This window comes from Hylobates moloch, unplaced genomic scaffold, assembly GCF_009828535.3.
Source record: "Hylobates moloch isolate HMO894 unplaced genomic scaffold, HMol_V3 SCAFFOLD_2, whole genome shotgun sequence".
Classification (NCBI taxonomy): domain Eukaryota; kingdom Metazoa; phylum Chordata; class Mammalia; order Primates; family Hylobatidae; genus Hylobates; species Hylobates moloch.
Genome location: NW_026652277.1, coordinates 147876781 through 147903828, shown reverse-complemented (window position 1 = coordinate 147903828; position 27048 = coordinate 147876781). Strand labels below are relative to the sequence as shown.

At 39.3% G+C, this 27048-nt stretch overlaps 1 protein-coding gene across 1 annotated transcript in view; it reads left to right on the top strand.

The window, feature by feature from the left end:
• SAMD3 (sterile alpha motif domain containing 3) overlaps positions 1 to 27048 on the top strand; it is a 220196-nt gene that overhangs the window by 121403 nt on the left and 71745 nt on the right. Inside the window, exon 3 of the mRNA XM_032158959.2 lies at positions 24762 to 24881. The gene's annotated coding sequence lies outside the window, so the exon portion shown is untranslated. The remainder of the gene's footprint in view (positions 1 to 24761; positions 24882 to 27048) is intronic.

The following is a 27048-nucleotide window of genomic DNA, read 5'->3' as shown; positions in this document are numbered from 1 at the left end:
TATTGGCTTCTTACTTTCATTCCTTGTTTCCTTAATTCTGTATAATAGAATAAAAGTATACACCATGGGATGCAGGTGTTGATAATATACAAGCCACTGTAAGTACAGATGCTGGAGTCTTAAAACTCTAGCCAGCACTCAGAATGTTCATAGCTGCAAAACGTAAGATAATTACAGTGAAAGCACCCATCACTTCTCCCTTCTAAGCTCCCAGACACCATTTCTTTTCAGAAATTAGTCTTTGGATGTATTCAAGAAAAAAAATAAAAACAAAATTAACAGAAAGCCATTTTTACTAGGGTAAGACAATAGGTGTGAAAGAGGTACTCTTTGGCCAATTAGGGTAAGTCATATTAGACTCATGAAGACAAAGAGGAGCTAAAATCAGGACATTGTGTCCAGTACACGCTAATTGTTTAGGTCCCAGCCCTTTTATTTCCTTTCCTGGGAACTTCTGATAACCAACATGGCCCAAGTTCATATCTATGGGGCATGCCACTGGTCCTACCTAAGCTGTATTACCAAGTTTTCCAGAAAAGAGAGAGGTGTTCTGGAAGGGTGGATTTCCAAATGATTATCTCATGGATAAATTTTATTCTTAAAAACTGATATAGAGCCTCATACCAGATGCTCTGTGAGACAGACACAGATGATATTTCTGCCCTTGAGGCCTGGTTTTAATCAAGTTTTACATCTGATCGTCACCTAATTATCAATTTAAAATTTCCCAGAGCTCCAGGAATAAGAGCAGGATTCATTGTTAAGGTTTCTAGGCGTCATCTTAGCCAAACTGCTTATAAATGGAGCATAGATCCTTTGTTGAAAACCTTCTCTCCGTTCCTTCCTTATACCCTCAAGGAGAGGCTGGCTTATTACTGCAGAGTTCTGCCCATGGTTTGGGTCAGCACTAATTCCCCCAGTGCCAGATACTGCCATGCTTGGAGCATCTTCCTTGCCTTTTTCTTTCTGCTGAGGCCTTGCAAGGACCTAGGGGATGGACAGGCTGAGGATTGAACAGACAAGTGTAGTGAGTAGACTGGCATCCCTGGGGTGGCAACAAGCAGTGCACTTCCTATTTGTTTCTCAGGCATCAAATACTCTTTCTTGTTAACAAGGTAGGGTGACTCCTCTAGGCTGATTTTGTTTCTGCACATTTTATAACTCTCAGGGGTGTTAGTGAGATACAAGAAAAGAAGAAATTGAGATACTCAAGGAACAGAACCAGAGGAACACTGCTCCCTGCAGCATGGTTTTCATCTAGACATTAAGCGGTTATTTGTTGGGGCCACTGGCTGTGATTTGTCTGTTTGAACAATGTTGAAATGCTGTGAGTGACTTTTTGTTAATAATGGCAAAGAAGCAAACAAATCAAACTTTTCAGATTGGATCACACACACATACACACACACACACAAACACTTAAAAACAAAATGATTCAGAACAGTTCAAAATAACAGGTGATCAAAAGTATACCAGACAAATGCTATCAAAGGGAAAGCAGATGTATGAATCTTAATATCAGCAAGATTGAAAGCTAGCCAAAAATAAATGCCACAATAAAGGGCAGTTTATAATACTATGGGATGCACGTCACACTAAATATATTAGGAATACTTATGAACCCAATGATATAACAGCAATCATAAAAGAAACAGAAGATACAAGCAGAAATAGAAACACACTAGAGGTAGACAACTGTAATGCACCTACTTAGGCTATGATGGATACAACAGTTAAAAATTAAGTAAAGATGCTAAATAACAAAAATGCTACATAACCTAATAATAACATCCATCTAATAGTAATCCAAATCTTCCATTCCTTTTCTACGTAGCAGTCAAATATGCCTATAAAAAACTCATCAACTATATGATTATCCTGAGATATATTTTATACAATAAAGACAGGATGAATACCTGGCTTTGGTGTTCTCTTATGCATCACTTTTCAAAATTTCGGTTGCTCACTGAGCATCTTCCAATGGTGGTCCCATGGTTGTGTTTTTGTATCATTACAAATTCACGATTTGAAATATATTTTCAGTGTTTCAATCCATTACAGATATTATTCATATTAATAGTTAAATTGTCCCATCTTAGTCCAGTGGGAACATTTTCTTTTCTTTTTTTTTTTTTTTGAGATGGAGTCTCACTCTGTCCCCCAGGCTGCAGTGTGGTGGAACAATCTCGGCTCACTGCAACCTCTGCCTTCCAGGTTTATGTGATTCTCCTGCCTCAGCCTCCCATGTAGCTGGGTTTACAGGTATGCACCATGCTTGGCTAATTTTTGTATTTTTAATAGAGATGGGGTTTCACCATGTTGGTCACGCTGATCTTGAGCTCATGACCTCGGGTGATCCACCCGCCTCGGCCTCTCAAAGTGTTGGGATTACAGGCGTGAGCTACCACACCCAGCCAGGAACATTTTCATGATGATTCCTGACTCCTTTGACATGACAACAATAATCTTTAATAGCTCCTTTAATTTCGAATGTGCAGGATGTCTCAGGCTCATTTTATTCACTTCTTGCTTTAGATAGGAAATCAGTCATTTCTCCAAGGAGAGCTGGTTCCTTTGGAAATAGTATTTAGAAATAATAATCTGGGTTCTAGGAGTGCTCATTGTTTCTAGGCCTTTTTAGTAGTTAAAGTAATATATATTGAAAATAAATCATATGTTCATAATGTTATTTCCAACTCACATTTACCTTTTCAGTTGTGACAATCTCGTTCTGTTACCCAGGCTGGAGTGCAACGGCACAATCTAGGCTCACTGCAACCTCCAATTCCCAGGTTCAAACCATTCTCCTGCCTTAGCCACCCGAGTAGCTGGGATTACAGGCACCCACCATCATGCCCGGCTAATTTTTGTATTTTTGTAGAGATGGGGTTTCCCATGTTGGCCAGGCTGGTCTTGAACTCCTGACCTCAGGTGATCCACCCGTCTCAGCTTCCCAAAGTGCTAGGATGACAGGCATGAGCCACTGCGCCCAGCCGAATTGTGCATTTGTATATACTATTTCCCACAACGAAAATACCATTTTCCAGCATCAACATAATTACCCATTTAATACACATGCAACATTCTCAAAAAAAAAAAAATACCAATACTAGCACCAGGGCATGATTACTGAAAACAACTTATAATCAGTTTTTCTTGGTCTTTAGGGTGTACCCACTAGTCATGTATAGTCAAGTTAATGTGATTTTAAGCTATTTGAAATAATTCCTCTTTTGTGTGGTTGCACTTCCAACTTGATATAGTATTGTGCTCCTTTGTTTCATTTTGCTTTCAGTTTTTAGAGATGGCTTTCAAAATTTTTACTGTTTATAATTATGTAACATATTTACACTGTTTTAAAGTTAAATCTATAAAACAAGTTACATATATATTTATATTTTTCATATGTTTGTATGTCTTGATTTTTAGTATATTTTCTGGAGGCTTAGCCTTGATCTTTGTTCTCCAGGATTCCCAATTGTTCTATGAACTTCTGAACATCTTTTAAATAAACTCTTTCTCTATTTACTGCTTGAATTGCTTCTGATACTTGGCAACTGAGGGAATGGCTGTTGAGTGGGCAGCTAACTCAATTTGAAGATTGATCTATGCTTCCCTGCAACTGGCTTTGCATGAACAAAATCTCAGTAAGTGACAGATTTGAGAGTTATTGAAATTTCTATTGCACCTTTCCCATCCTCCTACCTTCTCCTATGTTTGTGTAACTGAGGGAAAACACATGCATGATTTGCCACAAAATAGAAAAAAAAAAAATGTTGCAGGACAACATTTGAGCACCACCTCTAAGATATGGAAGGGGCTAGAATAAATTTTAAGTAGCTACCTCAGTTGGCATCTCATAGAATTCCTGCCCTACCCTGTTATGTAGAGTTTTACATACATTTCAAGAGTTTCATTACACTCCCTGAGGCCAATACGTGGTTCTGCTCTAAAGGAAGGTTGAGAAGAAGCTTAGGCTTATTGGGAGCCTCACTTATTGTGTTGTGGCCACCAATGTGTGCTCAGAGAGTTTTCCTTTATTAGATTTCAAAAGACACAGTGCAATGGCGCTGCTCCTCCTGGCAGGTGCCAGTGACCTCCAACCTAAGTAGAATATCAATTCCACTCTTTGAGTCCAGTGTAAGTCTGAATTGAGAGTGTCATCACATGGAAGCTGTGAGAGAGCACACTTTCCTTCCCTTGTTTATACTTGGAAACACATGGCACCCTGAAAAAAGTGGGAGTTTTGAAAACTATGAATTATATCTGAAGATGAAATATAAAAGTGTCATGTTGAAATAACATTACTTGTTCCTTTCCAAAGCTAAGAGTCTTCTACAGTCTTCTAGACATTTCTGATCATAGTGTATTTTCTACTTGCCTTTGGCAGCAGAAACAACTTTTAACTACCATTCAAAGTAGTCTAGCACTTTCCACACAACTTTAGTTCTTATAGAAGATGGCAGTGCCTTGGCTGTAGTTCCAATGTCTTGTGGTACATTTTCCTAGAAACATTCATAGATATGCATCCAGAACATTCCTAATTCAAATGAATTTGTTGACTTCTACAGAGTTCACCATGTATAAGAATTCATACAGCCCATGAGCACATGAGAACACTTCAGTCACAATACTGCTTTCCATGCCTGCGTCCTAACAATCTTCTTTTCAATGTTCCCCTAGAAAATGTCTTGGAAGCAAAAACAGCAAATATTTACTGAGGGATCACTAGGGGCCCGGAATCATTCTATGGCTTTGTTCTATATGATTCTACAGCACCATCTCAGTTAATCACTACAGCAACCCTATGACATCTGTATACTATTGTGCCTTTTTTTTTTTTTTTTTTTTGAGACAGTCTTGTCCTGTCACCCAGGCTGGAGTACAGTAGCATGATCTCAGCTCACTGCAACCTCCGCCTCCTGGGTTCAAGCGATTCTTATGCCTCAGCCTCCCGAGTAGCTGGGATTACAGGTGCACAGCACCACACCCAGCTAATTTTTGTATTTTTAGTAGAGATAGGCTTTCTTCATGTTAGTCAGGCTGATCTCGAACTCCTGAGTTCAGGTGATTCTCCCTGCTTAGGCCTCCCAAAGTGCTGGGATTACAAGCCTGGGCCACCATGCCCAACCCTACTGCGCTATTTTGTAGGTGAACAAACTAAGTCACAGAAATAAATATTAAGTACTTTACCAGAGATTGCATAGCTAGAGAATGAAGGAGCCAAGGATCAAACCCAGACATATGACCTTGAGCCTGTTCTTCAATACACTTGATGCCTTCCTAATGGAAAATGCTAGCTGAGAAGTTTCTCAATCATTTACAGGCTTTTATGACACATCCTAAGGTTAGTGGGGCTACAAATTATCTTTTGAATGGAAGTTTTATCTGTCTTTGTCACAGGCATGAAATATTTTCTTTAAATCAAATAAACCAATAAAACTAAATTACATAGCCCAATTAAAATGTACTTTCTACTTGCTAGGAACAAATTTAATAGTCTTACTTATATAGAAAAAGAGCCATTATTTGAAATCTATCTTCTTTTTTGTATTTGCAAACTGATTAAAATTTTGTTACTCATTTATCTAATGAGAATTTAATGGGTTACCTACTCTTTTTATCTAGGCTTGTAAACAAGAAATCCAAAATCAAGTGGAAAGTTGCAGACATATATATTCATGAGACTGTTGAGAACACAACATTCAAGTAGCAGCAGACACATTTTGAAAATTTTTATTACATAGTTAATGTTGTGTTTGTGATGTGTGTGTATGGTTGTGCACTTGTGTCTGTGTGTGTAATGTAAGAGATACTATTCTTCCCAATTATTGCACTTTTGGGAAAATGCCCAAATTCATTGATCCCCATAGTTTTTAAAGGGCTCATGAATTATATACATATATATTTAGCACAGTCAGTATTTTTCAGAGTTGAAAGAGCCTAAAATTCGATAAGAACTCAGGTCAAATTTTAGTTCTGTACTTAACAGTTATGTAACTTTGCACAAATTATTAAACCTTGCTAAGCCTGTTTCTTAACCTGAAAAAATGGAAATGCTACTTATCTTGTAAGGAGATTGCTGAGATTAAGTGAAATAATATTTGAGGAATGCACAGCATCTGGTACTTTAGATGTCAGTTCCAATTCTCTCTTCCCCTCTGTCTTATATTCTTTCCACTCTTAGCAAAGGGGTGGTGAGCCATGGGGAGATAGAGGTAGAGGTGTCTTCTGCTTAGGGGAAGCCTTTACTTGAAGGACTCAGCAAAGTCTGGTGGGATCAGAGAAGAGGAAGGGAGCAGGCATCTTAGGTTCAAAGTTTTAAAGAAGAGAGAAAAAAAAGGACCTAAAATTCCTTTCCACTTATCTAACCCATCTTACCAGGACAGAAAAGTAGTTAGGGATTCCGGTAGAGACATAATTGACAAGCACTTGTCCCCGTTGGGTCATGTGCCCTTTTACATGTGGGTGGGCTGTGAAAGAAAGATGAGGTTCTTGGGATTGTAGTGGGGGAACAACTTTGGGAGGAGGCTGTTGCTCTTTGCCTCTGTGATGTGAAACTATACTCAGGCTAGTGGATGAATACCTCTGCACCATGGGGCTGCATTACAGAATCCCTGAGATACCCCAGGCAATGAAGGAGCTGAGCTATTGCCACAGCTGACACCTGCTGTTGACCCCAAGACTTGCTTTCTTCACCTGGCAGTGCCTGACTCCAGCTATCAAAGGGATGCCGGCTCAGCCACCAGAGCTAACTGTGCTTCCTAAGCTGAAGGCAAACCGTCGGCAACTGCATTTCCCCACATCTTACTCCTCACAGTGCATCTCAGTGTCCTTCTTGTGCCTCAGCTTCCTGATTTGAGCAGAGGGAGAGCTCTTTGGACAGGCCGGCTCTGGGTATTATTTTACAAGTCATTGCTATAATTTCAGCTTGGAGCCTGTTCTTCCCAGATCTTTACATGGCCACTTCCTTCTTATTCCTCAGAGAGGTCCTCCCTGTGAATGTCAAAGTATAGCCCTCATTTTCAGGTCATCATCTAATGTATTACCTGTTTGACTTCCCTTCTCGCACGTATTACTATCCAAAATGTCTTGTTTACTTATCCATGATCATGTTTTCCCTTACCTGCAGTCAAGCTCTAGAAAACAAGAACTTTTTGTATATAATTTACGGGTTGGCAAACTACTGCCAGTGGGCCAAATCTGGCCTACTGCCTGTTGTAAATAAAGTTTTATTAAACACACCACACCCACTTATTGACATATTATCTATGCTACTACAATAGCAGAGTTGAGTGGCTGAGAGACACTGTATAGCCAACAAAGCCTAAAATATTTATTCTTCGGCCCTTTATAGAAAAAAAAATGGCCAACCGATTCTCCCTTGATAGGCTTTAGTTACTGTTGCATTGAAAGGTTATGATAATATGAGTAGCTAAAGAATCATAAGAGATAATACTGACACTTATCCTTAAAGTTTTCCACTGTTTTTTGTTGCTGCTGGTGGTGGTAGTATGTTTGGTAGGAGTCAGGACTGAGTTTCCTGCCATATTTTCAGAGCTACATTAAACAAATGGATTTGATCCAGAAAAATATCAGTTCTCTTAAATATACTTTTTAAAATAAAGTTCATTTCAAAAGACAATGAAAATTCATTACTGAAAATGTAGAATAGGTTGGAAAAACACAGTCACAGAAACACCTGTGGCTGTTTTTTCCCAGGCATGCCCTCTTTAAAAAAAATTAAAATTAAAAATTAAAAAAAGAAAATAAAATGTAGAATAGGAAAAAATTAACTCCATCCCATTTTTCAGGGACAGATGATAACATCAAATATTCTCCTTTTGGGTCTTTATTCCAAATATAAGAAATTTTTCAAAGTCGTGTTCATATTAGTATTAAAATATTTCTATTTTGCTTTTTAATTTAATGTAAAGAATATTTTCTTATATATTAGTAAGGGGTAATTGGTGGCAAGTCACAGAAACAAAGGCTAAGTTAAAAAAAAATTTATTGAAAAGTTTTAGGGTAGCAAATAGAATCAAAGGAAGTTTAAGGCCGGGTGTGGTGGCTCATGCCTGGAATCCCAGCACTTTGGGAGGCCAAGGCAGGTGGATCATAAGGTCAGGGGTTCAAGACCAGCCTGGCCAACATAGTGAAACCCTGTCTCTACCAAAAATACAAAAATTAGCTGGGCGTGGTGGCACGCACGTGTAGTCCCAGCTACTTGGGAGGCTGAGGCAGGAGAATCACTTGAACTGGGGAGGCAGAGGTTGCAGTGAAGTGAGCCAAGACTACACCATTGCACTCCAGCCTGGGCGACAAGAGTGAGACTCCATCTCAAAAAAAAAAAAAAAGGAGGTTTAAGTACAAAACAGGTTCTTCAGGGGGCCAATAGATCAGCTAGAGCTGTTTCTAGATTTGTATCACTCTGATCAATATTCAAATGTCTGGCAAAGAGAGTCTGACTGGCCCAGCAGGAGTCTTGTTGCCTCCTTTGGCCAGGGGCTACTGGAGCATCTTGACTGACAGTTCGCCAAAGAGGAATTCAACAGGAGAAGGAAGTGTGCCTACAAGTGCCTTCTACTAGTAGAAGGAGAGAAGGGAGTCCAGGTAAAGACAGATGTTCACTGTCTTTGTTTCATGCTGCTATAACAAAATACTTGAGACTGCGTAATTTATAAGGAACAAAAATTTCTTCCCTCACAATTCTGAGGCCAGGAAGTCTAAGAACAAGGAACTGGCATCCAGTGTGGGCATTCTTTCTGAGTCCTCATATGGTGGAAGAGCAAGGGAGGGGCAGACTCTGTGTCCTCACATTACAAAAGGGCAGAAGAGAGAGAATCAAACCTCATAAGCCCTTTTAATAGCAGCATTAATTCATTCACAACCTACACACTTCCCAAAAGGCCCCACTTCCCAACCCAGTCGCATTGGGGATTAAGTTTCCAACACACAATTTTTGAGGGACACATTTAAACCACAGCATTCACTATGACATGTTGTTATAGACTTTTCATAAATTGATTTAGACTGTTTTCAAAATTGATGTAAGAGCCAATAATTTAATAGGGTGGAAAGAATTTTCCTTTGCCTCTGATCCCACAGACGTCTGTGATTACTCATCTCTCTGACATTTTGCCATCTCTGAGCATTACAGCTTATTCCACGTGTTCCCTCTTTGACTCTGTTTGGTCCTGTGGATCTTTTATTAAGACACACAGAGATTTGGTGCTTGTCGTATGAATTGGGGTCATCAGCCTTGGGTGCCTTGGGACTCCAGAGGAATTCCACAGCATCTTACAGTATGGGTTAAGGAAAATGTATGTGAGAAGAGGAAACTTCCAGAGCGAAGGCCAGAAAAAGAAGAAAATGCAGGAAATCTTGTCCTTCTATTTTCTCCATGAAGGGACATAATAATACCAGGCGCTGTGCTGATAACACGTGCAGCATGGGTTTGCATTCCAGGAGAGGGACCCAATTCTTCTGGTGCTCTGCCTTTTAATAAGGCTTTATACAGAATGAATTTGGCTTTTTAGCTATTTACATGATACTGGCTGCTCAGCAATGTGAGAAGCCAGAAGTGCTCTGGGAAGCTGAGCTTGGACACACCCCTCCTATTAAGAATAGGGAGCCCTGGTCTCAACTAGCTTGTCTTCCGGTCAACCCACAGTGAGTGTGTCAGGTGGCTTGGCACATTTTTCTTAGGTCTAGAAACCAAATTTCTGCAGTGGAAAGGAAAGAAGAGAAGTTTGGAGCAAAACTTGCCTCTCAAAATGGAAACCAACCTACTGATAATAGGTTTGTGTTTTTTTACTTAGAAATTGGAATGTGCTGGCTTGTAGCAATTTTTTCGTCTCACTTACTGTGATACCTCAGAAAAGTGACCCAGTCGCTTGCTTGTTCTTCACCTCTCCTTCTCTTACCTCCCCTCTACAGCATTCAAATCTGTAATAGAAGTAGTTGGACTTCATACTTCTTAGATCTCTTCTTGCTCTTAACGCCTATAAATCTATATTTATAGAGTTAATTATAAATATTATTTGGTGAACCAAAAAACGCCTTCACTGGCTAAGTTTTCTTTAATGATGTAATATTAAAAATTTCTTTGTAAACTTTTCCATCAATCTAGTCTCATAATGGCTTATATAAGTGCCTCAATATATCTACAGATAGATATTTTCTAAGCTGCCACTACAGATGGTTTACAGTTTACTCATCTTTCGCTCATGGTTGCAAAGCAGACCCTAGAAAATGGTATACCCCGCACCATTTCACAATATGCCGGAAAGAGTGAGAAACTAGAGATCAGGAGATAGAGGCAGCTTTATCTCCATTTGCAAGGTAGCTGTGTGGACTCAGGAGAGTCAGTCCACTTCTCTGGCCCTCTGGTGGTTGTTTGATGAGATCAGGAGATAGAGGCAGCTTTATCTCCATTTGCAAGGTAGCTGTGTGGCCTCAGGAGAGTCAGTCCACTTCTCTGGCCCTCTGGTGGTTGTTTGATGAGATCAGGAGATAGAGGCAGCTTTATCTCCATTTGCAAGGTAGCTGTGTGGCCTCAGGAGAGTCAGTCCACTTCTCTGGCCCTCTGGTGGTTGTTTGATGCCTCTCTCAGACATCACCTCTTAGGTGTTCCTCAAGCATTCTGCTCCTCTTCTTAAAATCTGCGAAACTGGCCAGGCATGATGGCTCACGCCTGTGATCCCAGCACTTTGGGAAGCCGAAGCAGGTGGATCGCTTGAGATCAGGAGTTTGAGACCAGCCTAGCCAACACAGTGAAACCCCGTCTCTACTAAAAATAAAAAAATTAGCCAGGTGTGGTGGCAGGCACCTGTAATCCTAGCTACTCGGGAGGCTGAGGCAGGAGAATCACCTGAACCCAGGAGGCGTAGGTTGCAGTGAGCCGAGATTGCACCACTATACTCCAGCCTGGGCGACAGAGTGAGACTCTGTCTCAAAACAAACAAACAAACAAACAAATCTGGGAAACTAAGAACATTTCTCCCATCTACCTTGTCTTCTCCATCCCTTCCTGGTCCAGATATGGCCAAGCAGTAATGTGTTTACCATGTCCATATGGGCATGTGGACAGCATGGGCTCGGTTTCCCCGCTTGCTTATATGCTTTCCTAGGGTCCTTTTAGAACCATGCATTTCCTAGACCAAGTATTTTTTTTTTTGTCCTTTTACTTTTCTTTTGATCATTCTTCACAAATGCCAAGAGACAATTTTCTCTCTCCCTTTTTTTTTTTAATAATTAAACATGATCTCTTGCTATTGTTCCTCCTTACTCATATTATTTTAAAGACTTGACTTGAAAGAACTAAAAGTCAGTAATTATTCTTGATTTCCAAATATCTTCATATGCTACTTTTTATAGGGAGGAAAATAATATTAGTTGATAAAATAATCCACTTGCTATCTTCCCACAATATTTTTTCGTTTTTAATAACTATCAATTATTGACCTAACTGTCAACTTTGATCACATAAATATTAATCCCCAGTCATAAGACTATTGGGTTTTTGCCTCTGTGCACATAGTTATCCCTGAATAAATTTCATTTTATAAAATATTGATAATGCTGAAAATTTGTTTTTTTATAAATGTGTATGACTTTGGAATACTTTGAACTATAAAACAAACTAAAAATATGATGATTGAGAACATTCAGCATCTTTAATTATTTTGTCTTTTATTTTAATCCCCTATTTTGAGAATTAATTCTAATTAATTTTCATTTTGACTTAAATTTGCAAAAACAACAGCTAAATGGGTTTAGGATTTATCTTTTTTTTATGTTTCCTAGACTTGGAATTAAAACTTTGCTAAATAAATATTTTTAAATACCCTACATCTGCGCTCCTTTTAATAATCACAAACATAAAATCACTGAATTCTCACAACTAATAAACTAAAGTATCACCTGAATCAATTCGGAGGTTGCATTTACTTTTAGACACAATCCCTTGTTTAGATCAGATTGAAATCTTGGTTAAGACACTTACTAGTAGTTTGAGATGGTAATGTATTCACCTCCCTGAGCCTCACTCTCCTTGTGTATACAATAAGGATGGTAACATTGGCTTCAAAGGATTAAGGTGAAGTATAAATGCATATGTATTTGAAGTATCCAGAAATCAATAATGACAACCATTGTTAATTAATTATTAGACATTTTAAAGCAGTAAAAAAAAAAATCTGACCCTTATCAAAATATATCTCTATCATTTCTATCCTTTGAATGGTCATTGGGCAGCAGTTCTGGGTAAAAGTATTTCAAGACAACTCTGAAATTTAGATCAATTCAAAACGTACCAAGTACAAAATGCCAAGTTCTTTGCAAAAAGATGAGATATGAGAACTAGCTAGGAAAGAATTATATACAGGGGATTATGTGAGCATAATAGAGTGGAGGGGTGCTGTAATGCATACAACTAAAATGTGTGTTCAAAAATAATTTTAATAATAAGTTACCATTAACTGAGACATATTTCTTGTGAGACAAAATAGTAGCGCCTCACTACCCAGACCCCTTGACTTTCAGTCCTCAACAATTCATAATCAACAGATTCTTCCTGAACTGCTGAAGATGGAAAAAACATTTTTTTAAAAAATCAGCACAGCTTTATTTTTTAATTACATAGTAGTCATTAATTATAATAAAACTATAAGAAAGTTAAAAATGATGATGAGTTTTCAAAAATATTAAGTTTGAGTTGGTTTTATATTATTAACAGGGTTGGATAAATTGGGCAATATTTTATTGATTGCAATGTAATGCAAATGGCTGAATCTTTTGTTAGTTTCCTGTTTGTAACCATATGAAGTTGATACAAGGGAAAAATCTTTCAAAATAAAAAGCCTGTAGTCAAAAGGAAAATTATAAAACATAACAAAAAAAGTTAAAACTTTAACAGGCTAAAATTACTGATGAATGCAAATGACAAAACACCAATATTTTCGTCTAATGAAATAAGTAACCAGAACTACTGATTCCATAATATAAACTGGCCATGATAACTTGGGTAATGTAAAAAGTCAATCATGGCCTGGTGTGGTGGCTCACGCCTGTAATCCCAACACTTTGAGAGGCCATGGTGGGTGCATCATGAGGTCAGGAGTTTGAGACCAGCCTGGCCAACATGGTGAAACCTCATCTCTACTAAAAACACAAAAATTAGCCGGGCGCGGTGGTGGGTGCCTGTAATCCCAGCTACTCAGGAGGCTGAGGTAGGAGAATTGCTTCGACCCAGGAGGCGAGGGTTGCAGTGAGCTGAGATCATGCCATTGCACTCCAGCCTAAGTGACAGAGCATGACTCCATCTCGAAAAAAAAAAAAAAAACTCAATCATTTTGTTGCTTTCTTCTTAACTATAGTTTACTTAGGGCAGGGAAAAAGACCTGAGGTCTAACTTCTGCTGCCTTTGTCACTTCATGCTGTATAACAAAATAGCACAGACTATTTTGCAGAGAATAACACACATGTGTAATCCACCATATTTAATCAAAACTTCCACAAAATTACTTTTAAAATTAAATAGTTTGAAGTGTTTTGCTATTAAATAAAATTCCTAAATAATTTGTATACAAAGACTTGGAGAACTAAAATCAATGCACTCATTTAAAAATCTGTAATAGATATATCTAATCTTTAATTATTAACATCTTGAAACTATTATTAAAATCTAATGATTTAATAATTTTTTAGGTTACGTGTATTGGGTGTTTGACCTCTAGGTTCAAAACTCAGCAGCTTTCCTTATTAGCTATTAAGGTGTTTTTCTACATCTCTACATCTCATCTACAGAGTGAACATAACAATAGTGCTACCACACAGAGTAAATGATATAATAATACCTGTAAATCATTTGCACAGTTCTTGGAACATATAAATTGCTCAGTAAATGTTACTCTTGTTATTCTCATTATACTTAAATACAAATTGAAAAAATTAGCCTCTACTACATAATTCGAACATAAAACCATATATTATGCTTACTTGTCTCTTAAACATTTTTGAATACTGAGAAGCAATTACTCTATTATTAACGTTTGAGGAAGCAATTGACTTAGATTCAACACATGTCTTTTTACCTAAAGTTTGAGAGTCTAAAAGCGTGTCATTTTAGCTATATGTTTTGAAAACCTCAGGCCATGATCCAGGTAGAGAATCTTCCTTTCAGTTTTTTTGACTGCTGATACTTTGTGTTCAATCTAATAATAGTGACCTTATACTTAATGATCTAGATTTCCAATCCATGGAAAGAAATTTAAAAGAAAAATTATATCATTGAAGAAGCCACTATTAAATTCAAAACTCACTACAATGCTCAAGCGCAGTAAGGAATAAAATTAATATTTTCAAACTCAGTGCAAAGACTTGGAATTGGTTTGTAAAAAAGGACTTGCAAAAATAACAGTTTTACATTAGAGTTGAATGATGAGAGTACTACACACAATATGATTTAGTTCTACCAGAAGACAATATGATTACATTTAAGCAAGTTACATCAGAGAAAAACTTAGCTGTTTTCATATCACTTTAATAAAGTCAAAATATAAATTCAATTTGTCAATTTAAAGAACAACAATTTCCCTATTTCCTTTTTTTTGAGACAGAGTTATGCTCTGTAGCCCAGGCTGGAGTGCATTGTCACGATCACCACTCACGGCAGCCTTGACCTCCCAAGCTGAAGCGATCCTCCCACCTCAGCCTCCTGAGTTGCTAGGACCACACCTGCACACCACCATGCCTGGCTAATTTATTTTCATTTTTAGTAGAAACAGGGTCTCCCTATGTTGCCCAGACTGGTCTCAAACTCCTGGGCTCAAGTAATCCTCCCAAAATGCTGGGATTACTGGCATGAGCCATGCTGCCTGTCCCTCTCTTTCCTTTTAAAGTTTATTGTGTATTCAAACAGTTTAGAAAAAATGTATAAAGATTAGAGTGTAAAGAAAAACCAGTTTTCAATTTCTGACAAGACAAGTGAATATTAGAGCATGGATCCCCCATTTCCTATCTGTAGGGTAGGAAACCAGTGGTAGGCTGAACTATGAACAGAGCTCTGTATGTGTTCAAGCATAACCATCATCTTACACATTGGGTCAAATTTGCTATGCAGATTTGGTAGTGATCCGGGACATGTAACTTCTGGGGTGATGAAAATGTTCATTATCTTGATGGTGATAATCATTTTATGAAAATACAGATATAGATATATATGAAAGGATAGCCATATATTCATGGATATATATGTGTGTGTCAAAATGTATCATATTGTCCCCTTTACATGTGTGTCATTTGTTGAACATAAATTAAACATTAAGTTTCTTTAAGAAACCTCTTAGGCCGGGCGCGGTGGCTCACGCTTGTAATCCCAGCACTTTGGGAGGCCGAGGCGGGAGGATCACGAGGTCAGGAGATCAAGACCATGGTGAAACCCCGTCTCTACTAAAAATACAAAAAATTAGCCGGGCGTAGTGGCGGGCGCCTGTAGTCCCAGCTACTCGGAGAGGCTGAGGCAGGAGAATGGCGTGAACCCGGGAGGCGGAGCTTGCAGTGAGCCGAGATTGCGCCACTGCACTCCAGCCTGGGCGACAGAGGAGACTCTGTCTCAAAAAAAAAAAAAAAAAAAGAAAGAAACCTCTTATTGATATTGAGAAGAAATAGTCAAGGAACCTAATAGAGAAATACGTACTTTATATAAAAATAAATAATTGCACTCCAGCTTGGGCAACAAGAGTGAAACACCGTTTCAAATAAATAAATAAATAAAAATGGATTTTGACCATATGAAGAAACAATTAAATTTACACATAAGAGAAGCAAAAATTAAGCCTCAGCTAACTACATACGAGTGACAGAAATCCCACAGTTTGGCAACTTCCAATGAATGACAAGGAAGGATGAGAGTTAGAAATCACTCTTCTGTGTTGCTAATAGCAATGAAAAATAAATGATAAATCCCTATGGAGGGCAGTTTGGCAATTTCTACCAAAATTTCGGCAAAAATGACAAATGCATTTATTTTTATCCTGGCGTTCGTTCTCTGGGGAATTCATTCTACAAATTGTGATACTTGTAATAAATGACATATGCAGCATTGTATAGGGCTATATTCAGGTTACAGAGTATATGAAAAGATTATCCATAAACCCCACTTTTTAAAAGGAAGTAATTTGGTCTTAACTGCAAAAGCAACTAGCTTGTATTAGAGAGAATGTGTCATAAGATTAATTTTTAAAATAAAGTTGATTTCTACACCTTGAACACTAGATTCATCTTATAAATTCAGCCCATAAGCTTCCATGATGATAGAATTCAAATGGTTCTATTTCAGGGTTTTGATTTAAGAGAAACCAGCATACCCCAAAGAACAAACAACACCTTTCAGCCTGTCTTGCTTTTTAAAGTGACTCCTTCCTAAGAAATCGCTGTTGAATAGAAACTCAACCAGATGCTTGACATTTTTTCCTCCATTCAGCTCGGGATCCTTGATGACCTCATTTGCTTTTCATTCACATTGATGTACTGCTGGGAGGACAGTGTGAAGAAGCTTCTGTTCATCTAGGCAGAGAGTTAAAAGTTGTCTAATAGGGTTGATGGGTGCAGCAAACCACTGTGGCACATGTATACCTATTTAACAGCCCTGCACATTCTGCACATGTATCCCAGAACTTAAAGTATAATAATAACTGTAATCATAAGTACAGCACTTAAATGAGTTCTGTGAGTCTTTCTAGTGAATTACTGGACCTAGGGTGGTCATGGAAATCCACAAATTTGTAGCCACCCAGCTAGCCAGAAGTGAGGGTAGCCCTGGAGACCACTGAACTTGCAGTTGGTGCCTGAAGTGGGGGAAGCCCTATGGGAGACTGTGCCCTCAGACTTTGAAGTTTGGAAAACTCATTGTGCTGTCCTTCCTGAAGGACAGCCAGCCCTGTCTCTGCCAATCAGAAGCTTGGCACAGTAATCTCAGCTTCTGTCACACAGCAAATGACCTGAAGCTTGTACCACATCTCTGAAATGCTCTATCTTCCCACTGGCCAGCTCCTTCAAAAAGCATCTTGAAAAATATTGTAATTTTTTCATTAAAAATATTGGTTATCTTAGCAAATAGTATCAAATGCCCCTTTCATGCCATACCATTGGTAAAAGAAGTAATAAAGTAGCAATAAATGCTAAGTGCTAGCATTTGCTAATTGTTTTTTTGTGATGCCTCAGTTTTATGAACCAGGTACAGTTATGATCTTTCTTTTCGCAGATGAGGAAAAGGAGGTTTAGGTTATGTAACTTGTCCAAAGTCATACATCCAGAAAGGAGGAAAACCAACATATAAACATTATTTTGTTGACTCCATCACTTGAACTCGTAAACTGTGTACTCTCAGAACATAGTGTTTCAAATTGTGCTGACAGGTAGATATATTTTTGGAATGAGTAGCACTCTTAATTTTGGTTTTTCAAGAAGTGGATCCTGAGAGACCTTGGGTGCAAATAAATACTAGGAAAGGAGCAGAAAAATGAAACAGGATAGTAAGACAGCCTGTAAAGAGTGAATTAATTAGCTCATTAACACTGATGGTAACTGAACTCGATCCTGCTTGGGAACTCTCGAAGTCTGAGTAGAAGTTGTGCTTCTGAAAAATCTGTAATGGCCTTGCCCAATCCTTTGGGGTCTTTTAAACACCAGTCAGTCTGTTGTAAGACTGTTCCATTTCCAGCCTATCCTGGGCAGCATGGCCTCTAGTTGCAATGGAATTCCCCAGACAGTGGACAAAGGCCTTTCCTACACTGTATTGGCTAGGCCTATGAGGCTGTGGGTGGACGCTGACAAGTTCCTGGGTCACTATCGATCCAGGAACTGTCTATCTGTAATGTCTACTACAGTAGCCACATGTGGCCACTTGAATTTAAATTAATTAAAATTAAATAAAATTAAAATTTGTATCCCCAGTCATATTACTGACATTTCAAATGCTCAATAACCATGGGGAGCTACAAAACTGACTAATGCAAATATAGAACACTTCCATCAAAACAGAGAGTTCTACTGTTCACTGCTAGTTTATGCTACTTAGGATCATTTTTGGAATGTTCCTTCAAGAAAACAGTTTGGAAAAAAAAATCCAAACTATAATTGTTCATACCTTTTGACTGAATATTCCTGATCGCTCAAGGAAATAATCCTTGAACTACCTATGAGCCACGTATGAAAAAAGGGGACTAGCATAGCATTGTTTTTAATAACACACATATACACACACACAGAAACAATTTAAACACCCAACATTTAAAAGGGATGTCTAATTAATTTATACTTCTGCAAATTGAAATGCTATCATTAAAAATTACTTTATTTATTTATTTATTTTTGAGATGGAGTTTCACTCTTGTCGCCCAGGCTGTAGTGCAATGGCACAATCTTGGCTCACGGCAACCTCCGCCTCCCAGGTTCAAGTGGATCTCCTGCCTCAGCCTCCCCAGTAGCTGGGATTACAGGCACTCATCGCCACGCCTGGCTAAGTTTTGTATTTTTAGTAGAGACAGGGTTTCACCATGTTGGCCAGACTAGTCACGAACTCCTGACCTTAAGTGATCTGCCCGCCTCAGCCTCCCAAAGAGCTGGCATTACAGGTGTGAGCCACTGTGCCTGGCCTAAAAATTACATTTTAGAAAGTTGAATAATGTGGGAAAAAATTTTTATATCAGGCAAAATGACAGAAGTACGAAATAAATATAAATTTAAAAATAAACTGTGCATTATCTTAACTGTACTAAATATATGTTATAAGATTTATTTTCTTATTTAAGTCATTAATTGCGCTGTTGAACAGAACATGACTAAAGGCTAAACTGAGGAGCAAGACACTGAGACTCTTCCCCCAAGTGAAACGTAGCTGCCTCAGAACTTTTCAGGTGTGAGTATTCAACCAATTTTAACTCTTCCTTAGTGTCTTAGCAACCAACCCATGTTTCTTTATCTTGACTACAAGATGTTAATAAGAGTTCTGTAAGCAGGTCTGAATATGTTTGCTCATTCAATTTATTCAACAAATATTTATCGAGGAACCACTCTGTGCCAAGCTAAACAGGAAAGGTCCAAGGATTGTGCACAGAAGAAGCGAAGAGGCCGGTCGTGGTGACTCATGCCTGTAATCCCAGCACTTTGGGAGGCCGAGGCAGGTGGATCACCTGAGGTCAGGAGTTCAAGACCAGCCTGGCCAACATAGTGAAACCCGTCTCTACTAAAAAGTACAAAAACGTGCTGGGCGTGGTGGCGGGCGCCTGTAATCCCAGCTACTCGGGAGGCTGAGGCAGGAGAATCGCTTGAACCCAGGAGGCAGAGGTTTCAGTGAGCTGAGATTGCACCATTGCACTCCAGCCTGGGAGACAGAGCAAGACTCCGTCTTGCAAATAACATTAAAAAAAAAAAAAAAAAAAAAAAAGAAGACGACGAAGAGGCAAACAAACCCAGCCTTACCTTTAAGGACAGCAGACCATCATGTTCTGGGCATGAATTGAACAGCACAACAAAGTCTCCCTGCCCAGCTGTTACTGCTGGGTTTCCCAGCCTGCTGAACATTCATATTATATACTTTGGATTGTGATGCAAACCCTCTAGGTGCAAAGAGTTCCAACATAATACCGTTCTCCTGATAGGCTCGAAGTAATAGCTTCAGTGTTCAGGAACTCTTAAGGGCACTCTGCAAATAAATCTGTGTTATTTTCTTTAACCATTTTATCGTCAGACCTGTTCTGCACCACAAATTATATTACATAAGATATAATACTGTACATCACAATTTGCTGTAAAACATTTTATAGTATTTGTATGAGCAGGTAATTGTTTTATGATTTATGACTAGAGAAAAATAGTTTCTCCAGCTGTGAAACTTACCTATATTTCAGAATCTGTAGTTATCTGTTCGACAGCCATTAAAACTGGTCGCTGTAGTGAGGTTTGCTGACTCTCTTTTGCTTTGAGCTTCCTTCCCCTCCTAGCTCCTCCCTATGCAGTTCATTTACTCATCATGAATTGATGGATTCCTTTGTGCCAAACGTAGCACTCAGCGCTAAAAATACAAAGTTGGATAGGAAACAGCCCTTGCTCTCAAATAACATAAAGTCTAATGGGGGGAAAACACAGGTCTGTAATTAATTTTATTCCTAGGTGACAAATGTCATAATGGAAGCATAACATGATGTTATGGTGCACCTAATTCATGTTTAGTCGCCTCTAGTTTCTCTTAATAGCTTATGACTTACCTCACTGTTTAAGAAAGTGTCAACACACAGGTATAAATCTCAGTCCAATAGCTCAGGAGCACAAGACATGAAGCTTCCACTGTTTCATGGGAATTTATATTCCCATGAATACTAAATTCATAGCTCCGAGCCCCACTTCCACCAGGGTAAGGAGAAAGATAAGCAACCTCAGTTCTTCCTGGGGATCCCCCACTCTTACTTCCTAGGGCTGTGTCATGAACTCTACAACATGGGCGCTGCTAAGGCATTGGGAATGAATGGGTGCTCTAGTGAGGAATCTTGCCTTTGGTCGTTGGACATGTAGTTTTCTATCAAAATATCCACTGTCCCTGCCGACACAGTCCTCAGGACCAGAGGCTCACTACTACATCTGGGCCATGCTTGGGCACAAGAAATTGGTCAAGGCCTCTGGGGCTCCCATTTGTGCAAACTCACAGCACAGCATTGCTTTCTTGGGCATTGCTGTCTTCTCAGCAGTGCTACCAAGAAGGAAGGTCAAGGTCCTTCTCTCTCAGAGGACTCTCTCTCCAGTCTAGGGAAGTCCTCCTGTCGTTATGTTTCACCAGAACACACTCTCTAAGCCTGGGAAGCAACTAAATTTCCCTTAAGGCTCAAGCTTTTGTTTATAAAAACCAGGAACACCTGTAATAATTTATTGTTTCCAAACTGCCCTGTTCCTTCCCAATGGCAAGGAGCCCAGAGCCCACTTGGGAGAGAGGTGGCAGTGAGGAAGAAGGAATGTGGGCTTGGGAATGATCCCAGACACACGTAGAAATCCCTCTGCCCAGCACTGTCTGCTTACAGCTCCCACATGCAGGCTTCCATCAGGGTCCGTGTTGAGTCCATTGCATGCAGTTGAAGAGAAGACTCAAGAAGGAGGAACATGCGTGAAAACATCTTTCCTTATTTCTGGACGTCTGCTTTCCTTTCTGCCTTGCTTAACGCCCACGGCTCCCAGCCCTGACTGCACATTGGAATCACAGAGGAGAGCTTTAAAAAATACCTATGATCCACCCTCTTGAAATGCTCATGTAATTGGACTGATATGGAAGATGGATATCAGCTTTTTTTAAGCTCCCCTGGAGATTAACTTGCAGCCAGAGGTAAGAATCGAACCATTCCTGTGCCATCCATTTCCGGTTCTCCCAAATTCCATTTTGTTAGCCCAGCCCTGCAGTTTTTGAACTTTCAGGTTCACCATGGCATGCAGAAAAAAAACAATTTTTAATGCACAATGGGTTAAACAAGTGAGGCTGCTTGAAGCCTCTGGACACCTGGAAGAAGCTCTAGCTGCAGCAAAGAGAACAATAGAGTTCTCACAACCTGTAAACAGACTGGAGGTCACCACTGTGCTGAGATGCTGGAGTTGTGAACTCTTTGTTAAGATATCCATCTGGCTTTGTATATACAACATGTATATCATATTATAATGCTCAGCACAGGGAATACAAGGATGGAAACACACAATTGTCATCATGCATGGGCTTCTGGTTTATATCAGGATGAAAATACCTTATAGGCTGGTATCCTTAAGTGTAACTAGTTTTACTTGCTTTGCTGGACCTCATTTTTTTAAAAAGGGTATCCTCATTCAATTAGCTGTGCATCCTTGGGCAAATCACTTGGCTTTTCTGAAATTGTCTTGTTTCCATTTAGGAAATGAGAGGATTTTACCAGGTGTGGAAGATCCACATAGGTCTCCGTGTCTGCTAATGATGCAGCAGGAAATCAGACGACGTCGAATGATTCCTTTGATTTTTCTTTTCTTTTCTTTTCTTTTTTTTTTTTTTTTTTTTTTTTTTGAGATGGAGTTTTGCTTTTGTCACACAGGCTGGAGTGTGGTGGCACAATCTTGGCTCACTGCAACCTCTGCCTACCAGGCTCAAGCGATTCTCCTGCCTCAGCCTCCCAAGTAGCTGGAACTATAGGTACATGCCACCATGCCTGGCTAATGTTTGTATTTCTGGTAGAGATGAGGTTTCACCATGTTGGCCAGGCTGGCCTTGAACTCCTGGCCTCAAGCAATCCACCCACCTTGGCCTCCCAAAGTTCTGGGATTACAGGCATGAGCCACCACGCCTGGCAAGATTCCTCTGATTTTTTGAACTGTCAAAAGCAGACCACAAAAGCAGAGACTTGAGCAGCTATTTGCACACCCCTGTGTTCGTATCAGCATTATGCAAAATAGTCAAAAGATGGGAAAAGCCCAAATGTCCACTGTCAAGTGAATGGATAAACAAAATGTGGTATATACATCAAATGTGGTATATACATCAAATGGAATATTACACACAGACTCATATTGAATAATGGACTATAGCCTACCAATTGGTATGAATTTTACCTTTTGGGCCAACTCTAAAAAGAGTGCTTTGGGCTGGGCGTGGTGACTCACACTTGTAATCCCAGCACTTTGGGAGGCCGAAGTGGACGGATCATGAGGTCAGGAGATCGAGACCATCCTGGCTAACACAGTGAAACCTCGTCTCTACTAAAAATACAAAAACTTAGCTGGGCATGGTGGCACGTGCCTGTAGTCCCAGCTACTCAGGAGGCTGAGGCAGGAGAATCACTTAAACCCAGGAGGTGGAAGTTGCAGTGAGCTGAGATCGTGCCACTGCACTCCAGCCTGGGTGACAGAGGGAGACTCCATCGCAAAAAAAAAAATAATAGTAATAATACTAATAATAAATAAATAAATACAGTGCTTTTGTATCAACAAAAGTTTGAACATTCTGGCCTGTCCTCATATGAACCTAGGGCTGGCAGAAGCATGAGCATTTGTCACTCATGAGAAACACAGGGTCCTATGCCTTTTTTTGTCTCCACACCTCCATCTGTGCTTTTGATACGGGAGGTGGGCAGGGAAGTGCTGGGTAGAGAAGAGTGGGGTCCCTGACTAGGGCTCCACCCTCGGGCCTGTACCCATGGACGTAAGTGAGGACAGGCACTCCTGTTTTTACACCCAAATGTTGCATTTTCCAAGAGCACCCTGGCCTGCCACACCCCCATCCTGTGCCTATAAAAACCCTGAGACCCTAGCGGGCACAGACACAAGCGGCTGGACGTCAAGAGGAACACACTGGCAGAACACACTGACAGACTCTGGCAGGCCATCAACAGCAGTACGATGTGGACCACATGGAATATGGCTGGGGACAGTTGGAGGAGAGTCAGGCCACTGAGCGGCCTGACTCCAGGCGAAGACCACCTTCCCATTCCATCCCCCTTGTGGATTCCATCCATCTGCTGAGAGATCCCATCCATCTGCTTCCACCATTCGATAAAACCATGCACTCATTCTCCAAGCCCACATGTGATTCAATTTTTCTGGTACATTAAGGCAAGAACCTTGGGATACAGAAAGCCCTCTGTCCTTGCGGTAAGGCAGAGGATCTGATTGAGCTGATTAACACAAGCCACCTGCGGATGGCTAAGCTGAAAGAGTGCACTGTAACACATTCCCACTGGGGCTTCGGGAGCTGTAAACACTCAACCCTAGGTGCTGCCGTGGGTTCGGAGCCCACACTCCCCGTGACCTGTCCGTCTGCATGCTCCCTCTAGGGGTTTGAGCTGCAGGGCACCGAAGAAGCAAGTTACACCCATCGCTCGCCCTGCAAGGGCGTTTCCAAGTTTCACTTTGAGTCACACTGCATGAAGAAGATCCATTACCTTGTGTCCTCTTCTTCCTGAAGAGGTCTACAAAGTCAGACCAGCTCTTAGCGTAACAGATTAATAGAGCCCAGCTTGACTCCACCAGCTGAGCAATATAGGTGGATACAGAAATCACCTTTCATGTGTTCTAACAAATGAGTAGCTCCAAAAAAATAGTTTAATAGCTGTAATATTTTAATAATGTACGTTCTTGCCACCACTCAGAGCTATAAAACGTTCAACTATCACCTGCACTATCACGTCCACACTGAGCTATGTAACAGGAATTACATTCAGCCAATGTCTCTGCTAAATAAAGGTTTGTGCATTTTAGTTCAATGATACAGCTACAAAGAAAATGAAGCCTCAAGACACTAGGACCTTCTGAGATACAAAGCTTTGAGTCCTTGACTTTGAATTCAATATCTAAATTCTAATACATTATTATTATATCTGCCTTAAGATTGATATAGCAAATTCTTTTTCTGGTTAGTGTTATTTCTTCTAGGAGCTTAAAAAAGGTAACTAAGGAAGAATTAAATGTAGTCAAAGATATATTATTGTGAACATATATGTACATACATGGGTATTTGTCACACTTGTCAGAATCTTCTTCCTTTGAGAGGTACAAATGTTAGCTGTCTGAGATCCATCCTGTTTCAAACTTACCTTATGCTTCCTGTGTACTGTGAGGCTCCCAGTCTTGCTGTCTTTCAATGGGGCAGCCACTACTCAGTTGCTGCCGTTCAGAAACATGAACCCAGTATCACCAGAACTTTTGATTTTTCAAGAGAAATGAAGATTCCAGATTTGTCAGTGATATCTTCCATTTTTCAGATAAAACAAAGTAACCAGAACCACATCCACTGATCAGATTTGCCTGGGAAAGAGGGGTACTCTCTCCTTTGATCTTCTCATCTGGAAGAGATGGACCAAAAGCTTCTCCAGCAATAATCTGTAAATATCACTTTTTACCTTTTCTCTATGAAACTCTAACTTTTCTGATATTAAGATAAAATTCTTTCATTGAGAAAAATTTAAGAGTAGCAGATTACAAACAAAAAACATTAATTCCTTCAAACAGAGATTGCTACTTCTGTCTTCTAGTATGTGCTTTCCCAGTCTTTGTGTAAACAAGCATTTCATTCTACTTTTATTTTATTCTTTCCACAAAACAGAATCATACTATTTTAAATCTATTTTCAGTTAACCATATCCATGACTGTTTCTCTCTACATTGTTATTTTTCTAGATACAATTTTTAATTACTACATAGTATTTTATTTTAAATATAAATTACTGTAATTCATTGGCCAATTCCTATTGCTGGAAATTTTATCTGTCCAATTTCTTTGCTATTCTGACCATTGCTATGGCACACACCTTTGTGTTCATTTCTGTTAATGTTAATGTCTTTAGGCACATTCTTAGAAATGCTATTTTGGGGTCAGAATGTAGAAATATTTTTAATGTTTTTGGCTTGCATTAGTACCCTTTAAAGTTGGATAGATTGGATTCAAATCACTTTTACCTTTACAAGCAAAGGAACCTTAGGCGAGTTACCCTGTAAACTCCAGGACTTTCAATTATAAAATGGGAATAATATGACAGGGCAAGTTGTGCCACTTTATACTCCCCTTAGCAGTGTGTAAGAGAACATTTGACCTTACACTCTTGCTAATTTTCACCTTTTCCAATGGAATAAATGAAGATGGTAGTTAATTATTTTTATTACAAATAATGTAGATTTTTCAGATACTGGTTTAAAATTTTGTTCAAGAGTTACCTATTCCTATTTTTTTCTATTGGTGTATTAATTTTTATTGGTTTTATGGATTATAGAGTTGACCCTTGAACAACATGTGTTGGAACCTCTCAGGTCCACTTACATGCAGATTTTCTTCTGCCTCTGCCACCCCTGAGACAGCAAGACCAATTCTCCTCTTCCTCCTCCTCAGCCTACTCACTGCGAGAGGACCAGTATGAAGATCTTTACGATGATCCACTTCCATATAATAAATAGTAAATATGTTTTCTCTTCCTTGTTATTTGCTTAATAACATTTTCTTTTCTCTAGCTCATTTTATTGTAACAGTAATGTATATAATACATATAACATACAAAATACGTGTTAATTGTCTATGTTATCAGTTAAGATTCTGATCAATAGTAGGCTATTAGTAGTTAAGTTTGGGGGTAGTCAAAAGTTATATGCAAATTTTCAACTGCATAGCGGAGTCAGCATCCCAACCCCTGTGTCGTTCAAGGGTCTACTGTAATATATATGTGTACACATGCGTTTTTCTTTTTTAGTCAAATCTATCAATATTTTTATTATGTAATCTTAGATTATTTTAAACTCTTTTTAATTTTTCATATTTATATATTTAACTTATCTGAGGAATTTATTGTGTAGGTGTTATGAGGCATTATCCCAACAAAATATATTGAGTAATCCCTTCTTTGTCACCAATTTTGAAGATCTTTTCACTGGCCGGGCGTGGTGGCTCATGCCTGTAATCCCAGCACTTTGGGAGGCCAAGGCTGGCGGATCACAAGGTCATGAGATCGAGACCATCCTGGCTAACATGGTGAAACCCTGTCTCTACTAAAAACACAAAAAAATTAGCCAGGTTTGATGGCGGGCGCCTGTAGTCCCACCTACTCAGGAGGCTGAGGCAGGAGAATGGCGTGAACCCGGGAGGCGGAGCTTGCAGTGAGTCGAGATCGCGCCACTGCACTCCAGCCTGGGCGACAGAGGGAGACTGTCAAACAAAAAAAAGAAAGATGTTTTCAGTACTTCCATATGAATATTTCTGTTTCTAAGTTTCTATTCTGTTTCAATATCTGTTCTCTTTTCCTCCAGTACCATGCTGTTAGTAGTATAACACTTTTTAACATCTGGAAGTGCAAGTCCTTTTGTTAAGCATTTTTCGTTCTTTTTACCTCTTTATTCTTCCACATGAAAACTAGCCTCGTAGTAAGTAACACATATAACCACATATGAATATTAATTGGAATTTATAAATTAATTCTGAGGGAAATGACATCTTCAAACTATCAAGACTTCTCAGTCACACATCCAGCTTTTGATAAAATTCAATAGCACGGTTCACAGTTACCA